The sequence below is a fragment of the Thunnus maccoyii genome, chromosome 3, assembly GCF_910596095.1.
Source record: "Thunnus maccoyii chromosome 3, fThuMac1.1, whole genome shotgun sequence".
NCBI lineage: Eukaryota > Metazoa > Chordata > Actinopteri > Scombriformes > Scombridae > Thunnus > Thunnus maccoyii.
The window spans coordinates 4,348,579-4,355,993 of record NC_056535.1 but is presented as its reverse complement, the minus strand read 5'-3'; positions in this window follow the sequence as shown (position 1 = coordinate 4,355,993).

The window sequence follows — 7,415 nt, the reverse complement described above, 5'->3', positions numbered from 1 at the left end:
TACTTTCTGCTTTTCCTTTGTTAAAAGGCCCCACTGTGGAATAACTTACACAAGATGGATTCTCACACAGCTCAGACTTTTAAGATTTAAGCACAAATAGTGATTGGTGGTGTTACAATTGCTCTAAGGAACAGATTTGACTGATTTAACAGATTATTTTTTAAACAACCTCCCCCCTAAGAAGCTACTCCTCTTCTTACTCCTTCTTCTAAATACAAGTAGCTGTTTAAGAACTGGGTCTAAAACTGGCAAAATTATGATTGACAAATCAGCAATTTTTCAGTAAAAGGCCATTTGGCTAATTCGACCAAAATGACCCATATGACTGTTCCACAAATGAGTTTTTGATCCGCTTTTAACTAAAGATTTCGTCTCTTGTCTGCACTGAGCTGAGCGGCAGCATGTCCTTGTTGCTCTGTAAACACTAACTTTGTGTTTGTACCGTATTATCACTTGCTACAAAAAAAGAATGCCAGGCAACAGTGGGTGATGTGGACAAGGCCAATGAGCTCAACCATTTCCACAGCAGGTTTGACACCATGGCAATGTCTGCCCTGCCTCAGCCTGTACAGCTTCACCCGTTCACTCTCCCACCACTTCAGCTGCAGCTTCCCCTTCTTCTCCTCCACACGTTTGCATCCCCATCATTGCAGCTGCAACTACCCACAAACCTGGGCCCACTACCCTGTTCTTCACAGCAGATGAGGTGAGGATGGAGCTGGGGAGGCTGCAACCTGAGTCTACAAATGGGAATCTCCCAGTTCTGTAGAAAACATCATGTCTTATACTGGTACACGAAGTAGGGTGCCTGGATGAGCTAAATGTACACAGACCAGTGGCCCTCACATCACACTTCATAAAGACCCTGAAGCAGCTGCCTCTCTGCCTACTGAGATCACATGTCGAACATGCACTAGACCCCCTGCAGTTTGCGTACCAGGAACACACTAGAGTGGACGATGCTGTCCTCTACATGCTCAACTGGGCCTACTTCCATTTAGAAGTGATTGATTTTTCAAGAGCATTTAAAACCATCCAACCAGGATCCCTCCTTTGTTTCCTGGATCACAGATTACCTGACAGGATGACCACAATTCATCACGCTGGGGAACCGTGTCTCTGGGATGGCGGTGAGCAGCACTGAAGCTCCGCAGGGGACTGTTTTAGGTCCCTACCTTTTCACATTGTACATAGCAGACTTTAAGTACAACTGAGTCCTGCCATATCCAGAAATACTCTGGTGACACTGCTGTTGTGGTGTGTATCAGGAATGGGCAGGAAGGGGAGTACAGGGGCCTGTCGAAGGCCTTCAGCGACTGGAGTGACAAGAACTGCCTCCTACTGAACACCTCCAAAACCATGGAGATGGTTTTCTGCCAACATTTGAGGGGTGGACATTGAGGTGGTGCAGACGAACAAATACTTAGGTGTGCATCTGGACAACAAGCTGGACTGGTCCTTGAACACAGATGCCCTCTACTGAAAGGGGCAGAGCCAACTCTTTTTCCTAAGGAGGCTTAGGTCTTTTGACATCTTAAGTAAAATTCTGAACGTTTTATCAGTCAGTGGTGGCAAGTGTACTCTTTTACACTGCAGTCTGCTGGGAAGGCAGCATGACAGGCAAGGACAAAAGGCGGCTGGACAAGCTGGTGAAAAAGGCTGGCTCAGCGCTTGGCAGGAGGTTGGACTCACTGGGGACTGTGGTGGAAAGATGCACATGGAGTAAGGTGCAGGCCATCCTGGACAGTCTCAGTCATCCCCTCCACAACACCCTGGTGGGCTAGAGAAGCAGCTGTAGCTGAAGGCTCACCTTGCTGTACTGCAGGACTGAACGGTTCAGGAGATCCTTTGTCCCCACAACCATCAAGCTTTACAACACCTCAGCCAATGGCAGGGGCTCATGACCTGCCCCCCCCCCCCCTTCTATCCATCCATCTATCTATCTATCTATCTATCTATCTATCTATCTATCTATCTATCTATCTATCTATCTATCTATCTTTCTTTCCATTAAAGGCCTATGACTGAATAACAAAATTGATTCTACTGAGTTTCTTATCATCACCATTTAAGCACAAATGGTGATAACTCTGGTGGATCCACTACACCACTTGAAATGTGTTAGTGATGATGTTAAATGTTCTTTAAACACAAGCAGACATAGAAGAACCTAAAGTAGGGTAATAAAGTAGAAGTGTGGGATTTAGGGTGTGCATAAACAAGATTACACATCTGACATTCAGTGGCAGCTTTTGGTAGCCTACTTGGTACTTACAATACATGTTGGTTGGCACCACTACAGTCTACATTGCTCATACCGCTGACTGAGATCCACTGAGAACAACACAGGAGCAAAACACTGATACAAAGGCCTAGGCCTCTTCTTTGCTAAAAATGGTAATGTTGTGATCCAACACATTGTTGAAACTGTCAAAACTGGCTAACAAACAAGCTGATGATTAAGCACACACCCCTGCAACTGACAATACAGGGAAGTTTAACAAACGAGTACACAGAGAACAGCATTCTTTCTGAAGAAAAGCAGGACCTAAGAGGATAAGACTTACTGTTGTGACTGTAACCTGCAGCTGGCATGGAGCGGCATTAATATCCTGAGCGAGCCTCTCTATCCACCTGGGTAGGAAGATTGCCAGGGGTCGTGCCCCCTTCTAACCCTGGCACTCACAGGCCTGTCGCCACGACGACTGATGTGGTAGCACGACTGTCGGCGGTGCCAGAAAGGACAAACAGAGAGAGAGGGAGAGTGGAGACTAGTTGCTGCGCTCTTACCACTGGGCCTATAGGATTACTGGTAATGGGATTTCCCACTAATGGCTCCTTCTGACAGGTGGCGTCCCTGTTTAGCTCAAGTTCAGCTTTGGCTATAAAAACATCGTAGAGGTTTAAAGCTTTCCCTGCTGGTCCCCATGCTGTGAAAATATCCAACTTAGGATGCTGCTTATGTCACTGTTGAGGCTGAAAATATTTTCTTTACAACAAGCATAAAACTAACTGTTGAGATGATTTCAGTTCCTGCAAACAAGTTACAATACCTTGAAATGAGGCAGATTTCTTAATTCTTCTTGAGATTTTTTTTGTAAAAGAAAAAAAAAAAGGAAATTTACAATTTTTCATTTAGTTTGAAGATAAAACTATTTGTTAAAACCAAATTCCTGAAGACACAGCTTTAAAAGGCCTTTCCGGGCTTTCAACCACATCTCATGGCTGTCATTGGTAGATGAACTGAACTGAGCAAACTCCATCCGCTGTCAAACTAATTTGAACAGCTTGAACATATAAAGCTTATAGGTTTGTTAGACTCTTTGTTAGACCCTCACGGTGTGCAAAATGCTCACATCTTTCAAACTTTGAACTGTTTAAACCCACCACAACAAGATGTTACTGCTTGACAGTCTTACATACAAAACAATTGTTGTGGGTGATTTTATGCAAGTCATAAGCTTCTGGTGTGTGTTGCTCAATAGAAATGTGCTGTTTACAAGCCCAAACCCAACATACTGAGTGAGTTTTCACAGGCTGAGTATCATCAGGACAAGCAAAGTGATTTTGACATGAAAAATTGGTGGAGTAACCCCTTTAAAAGTGTTGGGGCAACCCTTTTGAATTTGATCATAAATTGCAACTGACACAAGTGCATGAGGGCTGCAACCCTCCTATATATAATAACCCTATCAGTTTACTATCTAAAACAACTGCCTACATTTTTAAGAGAGACTAATATTCAGATGCATGTCTGCAAATCTCTGATGGTAACTGAGATCAAGGCCATCTATTTCAAAAACAGAAAAGTGTGATTGAGCAGAACAGCTGCCTGCTGATGGCAGCTCTTTGCTGACCATTTTTAACGTGTATTTATCTGGGGACAGCTTTCAGCAACAATCGGTTTGAACCCCACAGCCACTGCTGGCCTCACTGGATTGACTGGAGTTAAGCATCTCGCTCAAAAGCATCTGAACGGCGTTTTTTGTTGTAAAACCGCTTCCAGTGGGACAGAGCTGCATTGAGAGAAAACTCCTCCTGACATTTCCTCAACTGCTTTTGCATCACTTTGTCTCTCCTCACCTGCATCTCTCATGCAAATTCACTAAAACACGATTTTCCTTTGCTTCCATTGGTGTGAAGTCAGGGGCAAGGAAGGGCAGACAAACAAGGGAGACGGAGGCAGGGAGGGGTGGAGACAGACAAAGACAACAATAGCTGGAGACACGTCATAATGTAATGATGCTAATGAGGATAAAGCGGCTTGTTACCTTTTCTCCATAAGCCTCTGAAAGCAGGACAGCTTGTGACATCGCAGGGATCAGCAGCACTGTTTCACACATTGCAACATGAAGCGGTGTGTGAGGTGGTTAATGCCATGCAGACGGACACAAACAAAACCTCACCTGATTGCCAGAGGAAAGTTATGGGAAATTCTACTCCTTTAGTTAAATGAAAAAATTTAAAGGGTGGATAGTAATAAAAGCAAGAATAAAAAGATGCCATTAAGTTCCTCACCAGAAAGACATTTCCAAAACATTTGCCATCCTTTTCTTTATTAAAGAGAGAAAAAAAAGTCTTTTTCCAAAGCTTTCAGTAAAACGCTCCTCATTACAGAATATTTCTCTGTTCACTACACTTTCTGAGATGCCATATTCCTCCCTGAACAGTAATCATCATCACTACAGTTTGGCAAACCATTACAGCTGAAAATTCCTCCATGGGGTTGATTCACATCAGCCTCAGATAAACTACACACTGACACAACACTTCACAACACCTAATCAATATATCAAACTGTGGTTAATAACTCACTGTGCGGGAAAATAAGCACCCAGTCATCTCCTTTGTGTTGTAAAAGTTGTAAAGCAACTTTGATTTTAGAGGGAGAAGATTAGAGCCGTGTGCACTCAGCTGAGGAAAGATCCTCCCGACAGAGCTTATAGGTGTTGTGAGAAACAGTGAGTGAATGAAACCTGACGCTCATCTTATAAAGCTTATTTTACAGTTGTAGTTTGATTCACTCACTTAAATCTCTCTATAGTGTTCAGTCTCTATAATCTAAATGACAGAAGCATTTATAGAATTGTTGTGTTGAGGATCTTCAGCAGTGGCGAGAGCTGTGTGGACTTTTTTTTTTTTTTGCCCTGGGTTTCACCTCTCAGGCCACAAACAGAATGGCCTCACTGTGATTGGTGGAGCTTGTTAGGGCTTTACACAGCCTTAGAGGAAGCTCTATAGACACTCCTTGGGGCTGAAAAAAACCCTCACTCTCACAAAACACTAAACTAAGTATATATAAAATATTCTGATTTACAGACAACAGTGTGAAACTGTATTATTCTGATATGAAGACACTATTGAACATCAATCAAAGCAAAGCCTGCAAAAGCAAACAATGTTCCTGAGATTGATTTTTGCTGACTTCAACTATATTTCTTTTTCATTGCATACTTTATTTTATTTTGCAGTTGCAGATGTACATAGAAATAAATAAAAAAATAACATTCTTTCCTAACTCTGAAAGCAAACCCTCACCATTGACATGACTGACATGGATACAGAGAACTCTAAAATCTCAAAAATTTAATAATAACGTATTTTAGAAATTGAATTGATGACTTACAGAAACAGAAATAACTAATCTGACAATCTGAGATCATATAGTAAAAGGTTCATCTAGATGATGAAGGAAAAATACGACAGAGGTACAGCCGTGAGTGGCAGAAGGTGTAACAGACTGAATGACTGAACCAGACAACTGCTCTCGGGGCCCTTAAATCCCCAGCTTTACTGTTTGGCAGCTGGTTTGTGGTTATTTGATCAATTGCACTTTTGTTTGGGATTATGGATATGGGAGTATACTTGTTAAACTACAGCACAATATCCACTGACAACATGAAGGTATAGGTGGATCCCATCTTAAAGAGGAACCCTGTATCAAAAGTAAGGTTTAAGACCTTCATCATTGATCAACAGGATGAACAGACTTATTTTATTAATTAAGTAATCATTTATTTCATTCCATTTATTTATTGTCTCTCTTTTCTTCTTGGTGATAATATAAAATACTTAAAACCTTTAAAACGTATTTCTTCTTATGTCTGTTTTACTTTTACTGTCTTATTGTGAAGCACTTAGTGATATCTGCTCTGAAAAGGTGCTGTATGAATAAACTTTTTACTTACTTTAGTGCAAAAAATATATGTAATATTGTAAGAATATAAAACTATGCAGTGTAAGCATTTGATAATTGAATTGTTGATTGTGATTGTGTAATTAAGTATATATAAATGTCAACATGAAATAACCAGCTACACTCATGAGATAGTTGCTGTACAGATGCCTCTCGGGTTGCAGTTTTTCGTTTTCCTGGCAGTGTTGTTAAGTGACCAGTAGAGGGAGTCATTATTCCAGTGTTCAGGCCCTCTCAGGCTCAGGAGCATGAAGAGCACTTTGATATTCATAGCCAACAAATATGATCAAAATTAGGTGAAAAACCAGCAGACATTTGGCACATCTGATTCTTCCATCTTCCAAAAAGAACACCTGACACATCTCACGTCACACATATCCTCCTCAAGCTTAAGACCTACTGGCTGACGTAAACCTCAGGCCTACACTGTGCTAGGAATTATAATTGGGGTGCATTCACATGAGGGGGAAATAGATTTTTTTTTAACTCTCTCTTTCGACCAAAGCATTGTCTCCTGTAATTCTGAAGTCTCTCTTTCTTCTCCCACCAATTAGAGCCGGGCACACTGAGTGAGGGGGAGGAGAAAGGACGGGCCATCTCCATCAGCCTGCTAACCACTCAGGGGAGCTCATTAGAGCGGCCTGCAGCCCAGAGGCTTGGTGTTGTGTTGGCACTACTTCTGACACCACGTCAGTACTGGCTTCAACGCGACTAAAAGAAAGAGCCGGAGTGAGAAAGCAAGAGGAGCTTTCAAAATGCAGCGCCTGACAGCCTGTCACAACACTAAGGTGTCCACATGTAATGTGTAACCACTGTTCTAAAATGCAGGACGTCTCAGGAAACGGTTTCCTTTGAGCTGCCTCTTGGATCAACTAATTGAATCAACGCTTTTTGTGCAAAGAATAAAGCAGCTCAGGCTGATAGTGGCTGCCCAAATTTCAGAAGAGACAACGTTTCAGCATCAGCCATTGTCACACACACACCAGGTTGATATAATCATTCCAGCACTGATAGAAATAAAATTTTGCTTCCTCAGAAGAACACCTCTGTATGCCCTGTACATATTCAAGCAGCAGCTCTACAGCAGCGAGAATCTGACAGTGAAACTTCCAGAAGCCTGTGATGTCAGGCCAGGAAGACTCCGCAGGGAGAAGACGAGAGCCCCGCTTCTGCTGCGTAGGAGCTTTTGTCAAAACATTTAAGCATATGCTCTCTCATA